A 17,292-nucleotide genomic window follows, 5' to 3' on the forward strand; every position below is an offset into this window, starting at 1 on the left:
GGCAATCAATAAGTTGATCTTCTTTTCGAGACAACACACTGAATGTTTTTGCAAAAGCAACTCATGTTTCCCTTCCAAGGAACAAATGCGTTGGTAAAATTTCAAAGAGAGGCAATTGAGATGAATTAAAGGGAGTTGGGCTTTGGGGTCTATCATTTTCTTTTCCTAAAATTTCTGAAATTATATTGCCTTTTGTTTTTTAAAACCCTTTATTCTCTATGAAAATCTTTTGCTGTTGCACCTTGCGCAGAAGAAAATCACCTCGCCTTCTGTTTCCAAGCCTTAGAAGACACCTTTAAAGAAGTGTTGTTTTTCCTATTGAAGCTGAGTGAAAGGAGACCCTTTCAAGTTGCTCATCTCCATTTTGCTGCAAAAACGAGCTGCGCACTGCAGGGCATAAAGGCACAAAAGTCATTTAAATATGACATGAAAAATGCCCCCAATCATGATCTCTGTTAAAACACAATTACACAGTGGCCAAAAGGGAAGAAAAAGCAAGCTAAGAAGGGCCATTTTATCCACATCCATGACCAAAGCATTCTGAAGTTAATGAATAGCATTAAGGAAGTCAAAAGTTTTGCTCATAACAATGTTTAAATGTATCGCGGGAGTAGAGGGGCATTTTTTTAGCAGACAAAGACCAAGTGTGAGGAGCTCACCCCATGTTCTTTTTACTAAGAAATATTCTAATGTTAGACTTTGAGAGAGGAATGGGGGTTGTATATGTAGATAACAGATGGATCTGGAATATAAGGATGAAAAAAATATGTGTACCATAGAATGACCATATCAGACCAATCAGGATTTTGAAGCATAAAACTATATTTGGTTACCCACAGTAATGTATGATCCTTAGGCAGAGTTGCTTCTGAATTTAACCTAAACCAGAATTTTGGGATAATTTCAGTTATCTATCTGAGTGAAATATCTGAGGAATTTGTGGAAGGGTAAGCAAAATGTTTCAGTCATGCTAACCATATTTCTCAGAGTGGGTCTACACATCCAGGAAGCCCAATTCATTGCAACTCCCCAGGTGGTGATGCAGCTGCACCGAAGTGGCATCCGCTGAATCTTGAGAGGGTTTTCAGCCTCGGTTGGTTTCCTTGGGGGTAGGGGAACACAATTTGTTCAAAATCCTTGATTGGATCTGCAGAGAAACAATTCCATTAGGGGAAACTTTCTGTGGTGAAGGGGGGATTTAAAACACACACACGAATGTGCATACATATGCACATTATCAAATGTAGATTGAGTCTAGCACAGTCCCCTGATTTTATGAGACCTTTGCATCTGACAGTCTAAGATTCAGGCTGGATGGTTGTGGAATGAAATATGAAACCCATTCTATATTCTCTGATCCACATTCTGATCTCTTGCCAAAACTCAGCAGAACAGAACTGACTGGTCCCTAATTAGAACTGGCTGGTCCCTTCCCTGATGAGGTTTGGGAGAAGAGTGAATTCTCTTTCAGATGAGATGCAATGCATGACAGCCGGAAATGCAAGGCACCTGTGGTTCTGTTCTCTTCTGCTTTGTCATGTTTGAAGCTCTCAGCATTTTTTCTGTGCAGGGCTAGTCTCTATTGCATTTTGACTTCCCTTTAGGCTTCAGTTGTAGGCACACTGACCTAGAGTGCTCCATGTAAGAAAATGGAACCTCTTCCAATGCCACAAGTAACTTGTACATGGATTCTTTCTCTGCCTTTGGCCTGATTCTGAATAAATGATACCACTAGCCTTATTATCTCTGTCGTGTGAATTGTCATGACTTCTGTAGCTTCTAAAATGATTCTAACTTAATAAGGAAGGAGATTGACAAAGGAGATCTCTTTTTGTCACAAAGGAGTCTGTTTGTACCCAACAAGCTGAGACAGTTTTCCAATAAAACACTGATTGATAGCCCCAACAAGCAGTGCTGTGTGGACTGGTAAAGAAACAAAACATCAGTGTGGTCTCATCCCAAGAATCTTAACCAAGATTGTTTTACCTACTATTATAAGTCCAGAGCCTCTGTAATTCAGGATATTTGTTACGATTTGAAGGAATACTCTTATAGTAGGAGTGATAGCATGCAAGTTCTATTCATAGTCTTTATGGTGCAAGTACCTTGAGAGTCTAGATCTTAGAAAAGTAAGTTCCATTGAGATCTTCTCAGGGAATATCATCCTGGCGACCATATATTGTGCATGAATGTTTTTACTAACATCACACACAAAGATGGATTTGTCAAATATGCCAAAATATTTATGTGATGATCTGGGACAAAATTTATTGTATTACTTCACCTATAACAAAATTATATGTTCTTTATTTGCAGAGGGCTACAGAATGAAGAGAGGAATTGTAGAGAAAATCCCCCCCCCCCAAAAAAACAGAAGTTCTGCTATTGGCAGAATGACTCTTCAGATACAACACATTAAAACTAGTTCTACAAAGTTGGCATTCCTCCCCCTCCAACTGTCTCCCCGAATACCACTGGTGGACAGTGGCCTGGGGCTGTCTCTCATGCACAGTGCCAGTGACTTGTGCTGGAGGCCTCCCTCCACTGGCTAGCAGCACCAGAGTGTGCTACAGTGTTGCACAGCTTCCAGCAGAATCCAGGCACTTCCAACTGAGTCCTCCCAGCTCTGCTCATGTTACTTGTGCTCTGCCAGAGGATAATTTAGGTAAGACTGGGTTCTTACATATTCAAAGTCTTTGAATCCTGCCTTTCCCATCCTCCAAGGAAGGTACTCAATATGGCTCACAACATATTTAAAACACAGTAAAATAAAACAGTCTGTGGAACTCCTTGCCACAGGATGTGGTGATGGCACACCTAGATGCCTTTTAAAGGGGATTGAACAAATTTCTAGAGGAAAAGTCCATCACAATTACAAGCTGAGATGGGTATGTGCAACCTTTTCTTCTTCAAACCGTATTCAGTCGGGTCTGACTTTTGGTGATCCTATGGACTAATTGGCACCAAAGTCTTGGACCATTTCTTCCAGTTGCTCTGTGTTCTGATTAAAGTCAGCCATGATGGTGTCCAGCCATCTCTTCCTTTGATGACCTGCCTTTCTTTTTTGCCAACCATTCCAAGCATAATTGCTTTTTCCATTGAATTTGATCACATGGCATGGCCAAAATAGGCGAGCCGTTGTTTGGTGATTCTTCCTTCCAATGACATGTCCAGTTGAATTTGCTCTAGTACTCGCATGTTGGTGACCTTCGCTGTCTATGGAATACGCAAGATTCTTCTCCAGTACCATAGCTTGAATGAGTCAGTTTTCCTTCTATCTGCTTTTTTCATTCTCTGACTTTCACAGCCAAAGGTGATGGATGGTGAACACAATAGTTTGGACTAATCTGCATTTGGTATTTAAATGTGCAACCTCTAAAAGTAGGCTACCTCAGAATAATAAATAAATAAATAAATAAATAAATAAATAAATAAATGGCTAGCTAGCTAGCTAGCTAGCTATTTATATACTGCCTTCCTGGTCATCGGATTACTCCTCTGACTTTATTCAAGGCGGTTTACATAGGCAGGCGTTTCTAAATCCCTCAAGGGGATTTTTACAATCACAGAGGTTCTCTCTTTCAAGAACCAACAACATTTCAGAATGGATCTTCTTGGTTTGGTCTCACTTCTGGCCTCCAGTTCTCCCACGCAGGCTGACAAGCAGCTCCATCTCTGACATGGAGGGCAGCCAAGACGCTTCTTGCTCACACCAAGAGCAGGTGGAATCACTCATCTGGGCTTGTCAGCTGCTTCAAGGTCTCACCATTCACGGTGCCAGTGTCCTCGAACTGGCGACCTTCTGATGTTATCTTCAGGCTAATGGAGGCTCTACCCTCTAGACCAGACCTGTTGCCCTGACCAGAATGCCAGGCGCAAGGGAGTGGCACCAGGTTGCAGTTATCTTGTCTTGTGTGCTCCCTGAGGCATCTGGTGAGCCACTGTGTGATACAGAAAGCTGAACTAGAAGGGCCTTGGCCTGATCCAGCAGGGCTCTTCTTAAAGTAACATCAGTAATTAACCGAAGAGCATGTTAAGTAGTAGAGAGCACCAGAAAAACAAACAAAAACAATGTAACTATGGGGAGACCAAACAAATCAGTATAAACTTAGGCCCCAAATGCTAAACAGAACAGACATGTTGTTAGAATTGTTGAACTGATGGAGCCAGGAGTTCCATAAACTGGGTACCCCTGCGTGAAGGCCCTTTGATGTGTCATGTCCAACACAAGCCTACCATGGATGAGACTCTTGTGTCACTTGTGGTTGGCTTGAAGAAACAGGGTCTTTACTGCAGTCTCCTAGCTGAATTACTCAGACTGTAATCCTATCCACACTTACCTGGGAGTAAGCCCCATTGACTGTAATGGGACTTACTTCTGAGTAGACGTGTATAGGATTGGACTGTCAGTCTATTTTTTTTCTGCCACACAAAAGGTTATGTGACAGACAATGGTTATGTTTGGGGGATTTACAGAGCAAGGATTATTATATACTTTATATTTTATGGTCAGGAAAAAGAATTGGAACATGTAGAAAGAAAAGGCAACTTACAAAGTGGGGCAGAGCACGCAGAGGGGAGACCTGAATGGTAAGGGGGTACTTACTTAACAGAGCTCAGAGTATAAACATTAAAAGAGCTTCTATAGGACAAATAGTGATGAAAACTGTTTATAGTTCAGTAGTAAATCTTTATACCATGCACAGTAGCAAGGAACAGAGAAGTATTAAGGAGGCACAAGGAAAGTGGGCTGCTGGAGCTCTGACTACAAGCAAGTTGCCACAGTGATTGAGAGGCTAAATAACGGTCCAGTGTGTATTCTTGATTTTCAGCTTCTTACCTGACCTAGTGTTGATAGAAGGAGGCAATGCCTTGTTAAGCCCAAACAGGAGAACAACTACTGTTAATAGATGGAGATTAGTCTCTAGCCATGCTATATTCATTGCTTGGGAGCTAAAGACTACTTTGCACATTCAGGGATCAGGGAAACTGTGCATGTGCTTAGGGAGCATGGATGTGCACATGTTCAATAGATGAGAGAGAGAGAGAGAGAGAGAGAGAGCGCACTAGATCGCCAATGCAATACCAAAGAAAAGAATGATATCCAAAGGTGGAAAGTTGTTGTTACTCTTAAAAGGTCTAGTGTGTTATAAGTTGTAAAAATATTTGTTGGGGTTTGTACAACATAAACAAATCAGGCTTATTATAATGGAGTCTGACTCCTACAATTTTACAGGACACATATTTTGCAATATGTGTTCACGCAATTAAGAAAATATTTTAAGAGAGTTACAGTCTACTTGGTCACACTGCATGTGCATGTGTGTTCCCACACTGTACACACAAAAGCATATGTGATGTGATACATTTCACATCTGATTTGTATAGCCCCCACCCTTTTCTGAGATGGAAGGATTGTGCAAAACATGGCTGTATGCATATAAAGATTACGTCCTTCATCACAAGTTGTATTATACATGCAGCGGAAAGGGAGCACAACCTTCCCCCACTGTGTATGATATCTTTCGTTAGTGGATGTGTGAACCAAAACAGAATGTGACAAAGTGTTAAACTTCTTCCATGTATATAGTAATTGAAAAGGGCATGTTCACAGAGCTCTTTTTAGGGCTCATTCATGCATCTCTCTCTCACACACACAGGTCACATAGCATCTATCCATGGAATGCACCAATTTCAGCCTTCCACCAGTAACTGAATAGCAGATTAGGGGAACTGTAGTGATCAGGGTGGGGACACAGCTCTCTCTGCTGAGAGCAGAGATGTGAAATTCTGTGCCAGATGGTACATTACAGGGAGGTGGGAGCCGCTTTCTTACATTTCCATTTCTGCACCAACACATTGCAGTAGGAGCATAGGGAGCCCTATACAGGTATTAGCTTCAATTAAATCGTAAAAACAAGGGTGCAATGATTATTTTTTTGAAAATGTATACTGTCATTTTTTCCATATATTTTCGGCTATTATTGTGTTGGGGCCTTTTCAGGCAGCCAGTGTGGCAATCTGAGGTCTGAAGCTGGTCCTACATTGCAGTTCCAGAAGTTTTTCTGAATTATTTTGATGGATTGTTCTTTAAATGAGTCAGGAGGATCATTAATGATATGGTTCCTATGAGATGGAAAGTACAACTCATTGAAAAAATATAGGAAAGTGATATAGTCCAGAACAACTGCATAACTGATTTGGTTGTTCCCAGGATGTTCAAGACTTAGCCAGAGACTTTATATATAGGGATTCAATCAAGCAAATAGATTGCTGTGCATCTTCCAGATGGGTCGTGCAAAGCAAACTGGAATTTCTGCATTACAGGCGTACGTAGTTAACTGAAGAACGTGCTTGGATGTCTAGCAGCGTAGTAGCTATCCTGGCCTGAGAGTCAGAAGGGCCTCAGTTTAAAAAAATATGGGCACAGAAAAGGGGGAAAGACAGTGTGGCCTGAGTTCCTTACGGCCCAGTCCTATCACCCACCAGTGCAAAATGGGCCACCAGCGTAGAAGCAATCACCGCAGATACTCGTAAGTCGATCTCACAAATAAGTCGAGGTCAGGTTTTGAGCAAAAAATATCATGGAATTTTCTATGACCCTCGGATAAGTCGGGGGTTAAACTTAGGGAGATGTCTGACTATAGTTTTGTCTTATTTTACCTGAGGCCAGATCCTGAAAAATAACCTACCAGTAATTGTTACCTAAGAACTATACAGTCTCTAATTTATTAAATTAATTATTTAATTTATTAATTTATTAAATTAATTATTTAATAGTAAGTATTAAAAACACAGTATACATACATAGTATGTATACCTAATATAGCAAAAACGGTTTTTAATACAGTCTCTAATTTATTAAAAATATGATCTCTCTCATAGATCAGGTGTCTCCAAACTTTTTGGCAGAAGGGCCACATCATTACAGATATTCTTCTTTGATAAAAACACATGGGAGTGAAAGAAACTGGAAAGAACACATCTTGCCCAGGGAAGAACACTGCACAGTGGGGAGATTTAGATGCACATGGGGTTTCATTTCATCAAGCAGAGAGTCAGATGGGGTGGGGGAATGGGAGTGAAAGAAACTGGAAAGCAGTACCTGATTTACTCAGATGTAAACCCTCTTCAGGAGGAGGGGTAGCAGCACCTCCTGGGTCTTGTGTGGGGTTCCCTGCATGATGGAGGAGGGAAGACGGGGGAGGGTGGGTAGGACAAAAGTTTAGCACAGGTTAATTTTGGGTTCCTTCCAAGAAGGAAGTCCTCCCTCCAAGCAGAGGAATGTACTGAGCTCTATGGAAAGCGAAAGGAAGCCACAGGGTTGCATTTACTCGCAAGTAAGTGAACGTGCCTTGGCTCCTGGTCAACCCAGGCAAAGGGGAATGCAAGGCTGGTTGCATTGGATGGTCCCAATCTGATGAAAGTGGAGCTCAACAAATGCTCCAGAAGGCAGCCCCCCCCCCCAAAAAAAAGAATAAACCAGAGGCTTGATCTGGTAAGGTCAATTTTTATTGTTTTTTAGACTTGCAAAGCCAAGTGGGTCCTGATGTCGATATGTTTGAAATATAAGGACTTACACTGAACTGGACACTGGGGAGAGCTGAAAATCTCACGGATATTTTTGTGTATTGGGGGGCATGTTATTGCAGGTAGGCTACAGAGAAGATTCACTTGGTGAAACAGGGCTGGCTTCCCCTTATTTAATTTTTTTCCCTTTAACTTAATTATTTATAATTATTTATTTTATTTTGCTTGATGATGTCACTTCCATTCATGACATCACTTCCGGTGGGTCCCGAACAGATTGTCATTCTACACCCTAGTGACCCAAATTTTGGAAATTGTGGCTTTTAGGAATAATACCATCATGTTATATACCATCTGATGCAGAATTTCATCTGGTTTGAACTGAGAACACAATCCTTTTGAAGTCTTCCATTTGCACAGGAGCCACTGGTGTCACAAATGTGCCAATGCAGCACAGTGGCTGGCACTCTTTTCCCTACAAGATGGACCTAGGTCTTGTCATTTATGCACTGATCCTAAGCAGGTTTGCTGTGAAACAAGTGCCACTGAATGGGCCTTACTCCCAGGCGAATGTGTAAAGATGTGCAGTTTGAATCTGACTGACTTTTCAACCTTAAGCAGAGAAATTACTACCCTTTCCATAATTCTTGCTCTATGAAGCTAGGAACGCGCGCGCGCGCGCGCACACACACACACACACACACACACACACACACACACACACACAGAGAGAGAGAGAGAGAGAGAGAGAGAGAGAGAGAGAGGTGCTTCCCATAAAGAGCAAAGTTTCATAAATGTGGCGAACCTTGCTCCTTTCCTAGATCCACCAAGGGGATACAATTTGTTTTTAAAACACACAGAGATTAATCAGAACTTTATTGCCTGCAGTCCCTCAATGTACGTGTTCTTGCTCCATCATAGTGACAAGTCTTTTTGATACTTTCTAAATATAGTTCAACCTGGGCATTCACAGGGGAATGTTCTGGAATGCCTGCAGATGCTGAAATCAGCGGATAATGGAATCTGCAGAGTGGGACTCTTGACGCAACCAGAGGTGTCCTCCAGTCATGTCTGGAGGGTGTTCTGAGGCACAGGGAGGAGTCTAAGACTTTCAAAGGAAAGTCCAAGTTTCCACCACTGACCTAGCCACAATACAGCCCCAAGGTAAGGTAACTAACATGCCCTTACCTTGAGGACACCCCCTTGACTGCCTCCCCACTGCAGGATGCAGTGCATGCCACACTGGCACAGCTATGTCAGTGCTGGAAAGTTGGTTAGGATTGCATCCTAAGATTCACTTCCAGTTTTTCACAAAATTGTAAGTGTAGCTTAGACACCTCCCACTGGTGTTCTGCAATGCGGAGAGGCGTCCCTGCACTTCAAAACACCCTCCAGTTGCATCTGGAAGGTACAAGTCCTCTCTCAACATGGATCAGGGGACTTGCGTTGAGTTGAATTTGTGGATGCAAAATCCATGGGTGCAAAGGTCAGACTTGTATGACAAAGCAAGTCACTTAACAAATTGTTAGGTGATCCCAGGATTTCTGGTCCCCCAAACCATCTGTCTCCAGTGCTAATCTGTACAGTTCTTTTTCAGGAACCTGGGACAATTGTTTTTTAAAAATGTAACCACATTACATTTCAGATTGATAACTATGTCTGTCATACACGGGAGTCCCTTTAAAAACATACTTACCCATCACAGCAGATAAAGATGCACTTTGTAATTCCAAGCATGCTAACAGCCCCTGAAGAAACAGAGCCTTTTGCTTTCCATTTCTACACTAGAGTATTGATTAGCTTAACAGCTGCTGTCTCTGATTGCTTTGAAGAGGCAAGTGGCTGTAACACTGACTGATGTGTTCATGTTCAACCACCTGGAAGAGATTAACCTCACTCTACCCCAGGTAGGATACTGCCTCAGGAACCAACTTCAGATTTTCAAGCAAAGCTTCTCAGCATGGAATATGGTCCAGCCCATTGCAAGAGCTGTCTGATCTCAATCTTGGCCATCTGAAATGACATATATACTCAGATTGCATTATCACCTCCTTCAGGTGAAGCAGGAAACCACTGTGGCATGCATTTTACCATACTACAACTATGTAAAGCGAAATGTGTACAAATTAATGTAGCCTAGCTTAAGTTCTTCAGTGGAGATTGTGTGTCATTGGAGGAGATGAGCTCAACCTAGATGCACCTCTGGTCTATCTCAGTAAAAGTCAGTTCTTAGGTTCCCATTTACGTTCGCACGTGAAGCAGGAGAACATGATCAATTTGCCTTGGGGACACCATAAAAAATGGTTTTCACTTGGGGAAAAATATCTCCATCCTGAACGTAAAATAGAGGATGACTTTCAACCTGGATGACTGATATCATTACATGAATCTTCATATCCAAATCCCTGACAACTGCCAGGCTCAGAAACATGATGTGGTTGGTTGGTTAGATGGCAACCTTCAGTCTCGAAAGACTATGGTATAAGCCTACAGCACCCGGTATTCCCAGGCGGTCTCCCATCCAAGTACTAACCAGGCTTGACCCTGCTTAGCTTCCAAGATCAGACGAGATCAGGCATGTGCAGGGTAACAACTGCTGTTGTGGCTGGAGTGTGTATTCATTTTCAGAACGGAATCTTCATTGTTAGTGTAACAGCTGGCAACCATCTTCCCTGCCTGACAGCCATCTTCTGTGTGTCGCCCAGTCCCTGAGAACTATCTGCTTTCCCCACGATTTGTTCCTGTGAGAAACATGAGCAGTTGGACTGACAACAAAGACCTCAGCAGCTGCACCTGCCCAAAGTTATGAGAATGGGGCAATAAGATGCCTACCTACTCCAAAGCCCCAGGCTAAGATTAGTCTTCACAGGTATCAACTTAGGTGCACCTGCTAGATAGCCCTACTCCCAAATGATAGGACCATGGCTTGGTATACCAGCTCAGCCACTTATTAGCTGCACCTGTTTGATAAGGTGTCTTTTAATGATGAGAACCTGGGCAATAGTCATGCATATATCACTTTGCTTTCAGTTAGTCCATTTCTTGCTAATTAGTGCTGATTTCTTGATAAATCAGTGTTAGTCTATATAATCCCCCAACTGGATTACTCCCATCATTTGGATTACTTTGCTGCTCCCATCATTTGATCCTGTAATCATTTGATTACGCCCATCATTTGGATTACTGGATTACTTTGAACACCAGCATGCTGTTGTGTTGCTCCACAAGCTCAACTGAAATACTTTGTAAGTTTTACTTTGCTTTACATGTCTTAGACTTAGGAGATATAAAGTACCTTTTTTGCATCATGACCATGGACTGAGCATATTTGTTCCTCTGAATCCAAAAAAGAACTCCCTGCCTGCAGCTAAAGCTGGTGGCCAGAACAGTTGATACTTCACTAGGCACCCAAAAGAGGTACCAGACAGAAAATGGGATGATGCCTGAATCGCGTAATGATTTCTTTCCCCCCCTAAAAACGGTGGGTGCTATGTGTCTTAGGACCTCTGCTTGTTAATAATCCTAAGGACATGGGAGCTGGCTGTTGTTGTTCATGGAAGGGGGACCGTTTTTTGTAGTGTCTAGATATTTCCCTGAGTTTTCAATTCAGCTGACAGGTGCGCGAGTGAGAACTGCTGAATCAAGCAAGTAAATATTAATAGAACACCCCCCCCAAACAACCCCCATAACCTACTTCTGGTGCTGGCCTTCATTTTCCACAGTGGTTTAGAGCAGGGGTGTCCAAAGTTTTTGGCAGGAGGACCACATCATCTCTCTGACATTGTGTCGGGGGCCAGGGGAAAAAAGAATTAATTTACATTTAAAATTTGAATAAATTTACATAAGTTTACATACACGAATATATTAAAGATGAACTTATATGAATGAATGAAGGTCTTGCAATAGCTCAAGGCCTATAAAAGGCCTTGCACAAAGCATGGCTGGCCTTTCCTTTGTTGCCACTACTGCTTCACAGACGTGAAACAGCAAGCAGTGGAGGAAGCCCTCATCCCACAGCTCACGTGAGATGCCAAACAGTTGCCCTCATGCTGAGAGCAGTTGCATCAGGGCAGTGCAGGCTCCAAAAAATCTCCGGAGGGCCAGAGGCTCATTGGAGACTGGGGGCTCCCTGAGGGCCGCATTGAGAGGCCTTGAGGGCCGCAAGTGGCCCCAGGGCCAGGGTTTGGGCACCCCTGGTTTAGAAGCTGACACCCTTTTCTAATCACGTCTACATGAAAGTAAATCCCATTTATGTATATGATTGCAATTATATTCCATTAAAATAAATCTGCTTTTACTTCATTAGCTGATATCAGTATTTCTTGGGCCATGAAAGTCAATAAAGGGGAAGAAATGAAGCTGCCTTATAAAGAATCAGGACATTCATTCCTATCATCCACAGCTCTTTTCTAAGAGGCAGTAGCTTTCCCAGCACTGCTATTTGAGTGCTTTAATCCTCAAATACTGAGGATTAAACCAGGGACTAGTGATGCCTCCAACATTGTCACCATCTGAAGTTCTTCCCAGATTTTGTGGCTCTGAATTATCTGGTTTTTGATACATGAAGGATTCTCCACTGTTCCCTGTGTTTATTTCCAGCTGTTGCACAAAGCACTGTGCCTGGTCAGTTGGCTGCTGCTTTCTGTTCATTCAGTTCATCTGTGTCTTTTCTTCACATCACCATTCCCCAGTGCACAGACATGCCCTGGTAAAATAGTCTTGAAAAAAAGTCTGGATGTGATTGTACCTAATGTTCTTTCTTGAGGTGTTTTGCCAATGTGCAGAGGTGCATGTGAACATCTACAAAGCCCTGCACAAATGAAAGCTATGGCAAACTGCACAAACACTCAAATTTTGGAATTAGTCTTAGAAATTTGTTGAATTCAGAAGGAAGGAAATGCAGGGCAGGGAGATCCAGGGGAATGCTAATGGAATGAACGAACGTCTTGTCCCGACCTAGAACTTCTACATACAAAGCATATGCTCTATAACTGAGCTATGTCCCCTGTCCTTAGTAAACATCTGACTTGAACCCACAATCTTGACATTATTAGTATGACACTTTGACCAACAAAGTTAGATGGCAGCAGGAAGGGAAGACGTAGAGTCACAGAATCTCTTGGCATATTTGAAAGAGCCCAAGACATAAGAAGAAAAAGGACTGCAAGTTGGAGACTGTAACCACCTCCTCCTCAAATCATCAATAAGAAGTTAACAGGTCATTCATTGTATATTAACTAGTCACAACTCTGGTGCTGAACCAGTAGTTTTTTTTAATTGATAAGTGCACTTTTTATTACCAAATAGTTGTAATAGGCCATCTCAAATTTTTTTTCTTGTTATTTTACACAAGATTTTATTAAAAGATTGTAAGGCAATACAGAGAATTCAAAATGGAACACAATGGCTATATATTTTCACTCTTATCTCCCCTCCCCTCAAATCCCCATTCATCTGAAATAACAGTATATCCTCTATAGCAAGGAAAGATGCATTTGCCTTACTTTGTTCCTGACACCTTCTAGACAGATTACACTCCTTGTAGGTGCTGCAGTTAATCAAGGGATCCCACACTTTTATTATTTCCAGTGCCATTAGGTGAGATGTATACATGAATTTTAAAGATTATGGTTATGCCATATTCTGTAAACTCAACACCAATCAATACAGTGTTATTAAGCAGAAGCAAAGGGTGAGTCTTGTCTATGCTTTTTCAGACAATATGCAGTGAACGCAGAAAAATCAATACATTTTCATAGTTTCTTCCATTGTAACTTTTGAAAGCTGCTTAGAAAAATAGTCATCCTTAGAAAAAGAAGTTCAAAAGGAACAAAATGTTTTAATCCACACTAAGCATGGCTTATTCCTAGGCATACAGCTCAATCCTACCTAAATCTTCATGCAGTGTCATAGTGGCGCCAGCTATGTTGAATCCTGGTGGGAGATTGTGGCTACAGGGGGTAAGGGGACATTTGTCCCCTTGTCCTGGGGTAAGCTCCAGCTGCTGCAAGGGGTCAACACAGACCTGTGCCAGAGATATTGCTGGCAGTGATAGTGCAGGCAGATCAGGCCCAGGAAGGGGGTTTGGATATGGCATGTGCTGGTGCTGCCAATCTCGCCCCCCTCCTGGGCCCAATCCACCTACCATGTACCCCTGTTGCCACCTCTTTCTCCCCTGCCCCATTCACCTCTCCCCTGCCCTTCCTCGCCCTTCTGCTGGACTTATCTGCTCTGGTGAACCTGCCAACAACCCAACTGGTACATGCAGGAAGACTCTAGCCCTCCTGGACTTTATGCTGTTGTGAAGTGTTTATGGAGCTTTTGTGATAGCACATGCCAGTGGAATACAGGTACCACCAGCACAGGTCTTCATTAGAATTGGGCTGATAGTCTTTATCCCTAAAGTCATTAGGGTAATACTACTCATAAGAACATACAGGCATTTACATCACTTTACATGCTTTTTACTGAATGAGCCTGGAATTTTGTCTATAAATGTGACTTCGCTGGATCAGATCAAGATCCAGCTAAGTCAACATTATGTCTCCAACAGTGACCATCCAAATAGCAAAGCAAGAAACAAATGTGATAACTATCCTTGTTTTTTGTCTACAGCAGGCACTCAGAGATATACAAAATTGTGGACCTGGTCCTCAAGTACTTGAGGTGGTGTTTAGTGGTATATGTGGGGCCACCTGGCAGTGAGACTAGTAACAGCACACGACAACCAGTAGTAGGAGGCTTGGTAGACAGGCAGAGCTTCAGCATTCACTTTTTGCACACTCAAAAAGCCTTCCCATCCATCCTGAGCCTCTTACCAGTGTTTGTTACATCCTAGTCTGGAAGTAATCAGGAAGTAATTGGCGATGACATTATTGCCACTTACTTCTGGTGGGAATGCTGATTGGTGGACCATGCAAAGTACAGCAGGGGACAAATGTTGAGAAATGCTTTTCTAGGTTATACATGGATAAAGCACATTATTGTGCTGTTATTGCCGCAGCTGGAGAAAGTGTGACTACTACAATCCCAAAAATGGTGACTGTCTGCTGCAGTTTGTATCTATGTACAGCCCAAATCATGCTGGGCTTTCCTATACATGATCTTGCACACAAGAGGAATTGCAGAACAGCTGAAATGGAACTGATTCTTTGAAGCCTGGTGTCAGAAGCCAGAACTGGATGTGAACATGACCCTCTTGATTCATTCTCAGCTCCTTGAAACAAAACAAGTGATGTGATGTGATCACATTTTCAATGTGCCAGCCCCTGTAAGTGGCAGTCAACGCAATAAAGTGAGAGCAGGGAGACTTTGGGGTGATGACATCATGTCACATAGTTTATCTCATTGGACACTGCAAAGGAGAGAAGAAAGAAGCAATGAACTGCCAACTCTTGTGACAGCCATGCGTGTGCCGTATGGTCTTCCTTTGCCTAATGAACTAGCAAATTCTGCTCCTTTTGTTCAATTTCGGTTTCTGTCATGTTATCAAATCAATTGCAAAGATGCAAATGGTCCTGTGTGTTCGCAATGTCACCACGATATGCTATGCACAATTAACCTTCAGGTTCAGATGTTTTCCAGAGAGAGAGAGGCCTTTGTGTCCATCATCTCCCTTAGAATATCCTGCTGCTGCATGACAGGCTCCTGTGGGCCTGTCCTTTTACGACTGTAATTCAAGCTCATGTTAATTTCATACAGGAATTTTTGGGGTTTGTGTGTGAGATTTTTTAGTGCAATTATTTCACCTTCTGTCTTTCAATCACAGTAACACTTCTGCAAATCAAGAACAGATACTATATACTATTAGTTTATAACCTTTCATGGCAGTGATGGATAGATTTCAATCAAGGCAGCATCACTGGTTTGGCGCTGCTCTGGATATTATGGGTTCAGCCTATGCCAACACCATTTCCTCATTAACAGGAGTTTAGATGTGGTCCATTAAGGTCTGCTCCAGGCTACTGTTTGATGAGCTAACTTGTTTTCAATGAGGATCTTATGCAATTTTTTGATGGAATGAGACTTGGCAGAGCAACTTGAAAATACTATTGCAAAACAAGCCCTAGCTAGTTAGAAAGAATGAAGGTAAATATGGTCAATGGATCCAGATTTCATTCTGCAGCCAGATACTGCCCTAACTATTGTCAATGAAGCTGGGACAACTTAATTGTTAGAACAACTGCTGTAGGTTTAACACATAAGGTCCTGTTTATTAGTTCTTTGGTTGTAGAGACTGTTTGAGATCAGTGTTGTGAATGCTGACTGGCCATGTCTTTGTTCAGATGTTCTTTAATGGGAGATTAATTAAGGAGCCTACAGAGATACCTCTGAATGTTCTGAGTGTGGAAGAGGACCTTCCCAAACTAACAGGAAGAATGACAGTGAATGAAAGAAACGGCAGGCCAGTTGCTTCTGTGTGCCAGACAGAATGAATGAAAAAAGCAAGGGAGAGTATGCAGAGCTAAAGCATCTTGGGGTACAGAGTTTCTCTTTGGGATTCTGATGTGATTTATAGCTGACTTAGGTGGATGCATGTTGGTTGTGCCTGATGCCCACCTTATATATCTGTAAATAAACCAACTATTGCAAAGACACCATAAGTCTCCAGTGACCTCTCTTCCAAAGCCAACCAAACCCTTGGTAGCACTGCCTCTGAAATATCTTGTTGCTTAAGGATGTGAGGAGCATGTAACAAGGCAATCGCTTTTAGGTTTTCCACTTTTTTCCATGTATTGGTTGCTGTGGAACCATCAGCATTGTAGTGGATGCTGAAATGTTTTAATCTGCATTGTTAATGGACATGTGTAACTAACCAGGCATGTGAGATCCTCCCTGACTGGACCCTGACCACAGGTGGGTCCTCTCTGTCCGTGGGTTCGGAACACATGGATTTGACTTACCGGTGGTTCTGAACCCATGACCAAAGGCCTCACTTGAGCTCTTAGATGCAACTGGAAGCAGCTTCCAGTTGTGTCTGGGAGGCTTTCTGAGGCCTGGGGAGGATGCGTGCAGAACCCCCATGGTTTCCCCCCCCATGGGAATGGAACCCCCACAGATGCTGACTGCCAACTGAATACCCTGCCATCCCTTGAAGGGTGTCTTGACCCTTTGTTGCTAGATTTTATTAAAAATGAAACTACAATTGCACTCTGGTTGCCATATTTTTTTTTCTTTTTAGTAAGAACAACATCATTTTTGCTTGGTGAGAGCCCTAGAATTGTTTAGCCTACAGATTTGCACTAAGGAACCACATTATTGAGCTTATCCTGAGTGCACCATGTTTCTAATGAATACATGGGAGACTAGTTGAAGATGGGAATATGTACTTAAGAACATAACTCAGAAGAGTCCTTCTAGAACAGATCAATTGTGAATATACCCTGCTAACAGGGTAAGAGGCACTTTTTCAAGAGGAGGCTCCTCTTTTTAGTAGGGGGAGAATAACTGGCCCTCCTCATCCCAGCAGTGTCTTTTCTAGTGGCTGTCTGCTGGTGGTTTTTTTTTGTTTTTGTTTTTGTTTTTTTTTTTTGCATCTTTTTAGATTGTGAGCCCTTTTGAGACAGGGAGCCATTAGTTATTTCATTTTTTCTGAAAACCGCTTGGTGACCTTTTCATTGAAAAATGGTATATAAATACTGTTAATGATAATAATTGGGTGGGGAAAACTAGTAAATAATGACAAGTTCAGCTAAAGCCCGGGCAGCTGTGATATGCAAGATGATGATAATGATAATAATATAGTCCACCAACCTCCTTTCT

The 17,292-nt window shown here is 42.2% G+C and overlaps 1 pseudogene; it reads right to left on the reverse strand.

The window, feature by feature from the left end:
* Positions 1 to 10,014: 10,014 nt before the first annotated feature.
* LOC136650556 (5S ribosomal RNA) lies at positions 10,015 to 10,131 on the reverse strand (annotated as a pseudogene).
* Between the last annotated feature and the right edge of the window lie 7,161 nt (positions 10,132 to 17,292).

This window comes from Tiliqua scincoides, chromosome 4 (assembly GCF_035046505.1).
Source record: "Tiliqua scincoides isolate rTilSci1 chromosome 4, rTilSci1.hap2, whole genome shotgun sequence".
Taxonomy (NCBI): Eukaryota; Metazoa; Chordata; class Lepidosauria; order Squamata; family Scincidae; genus Tiliqua; species Tiliqua scincoides.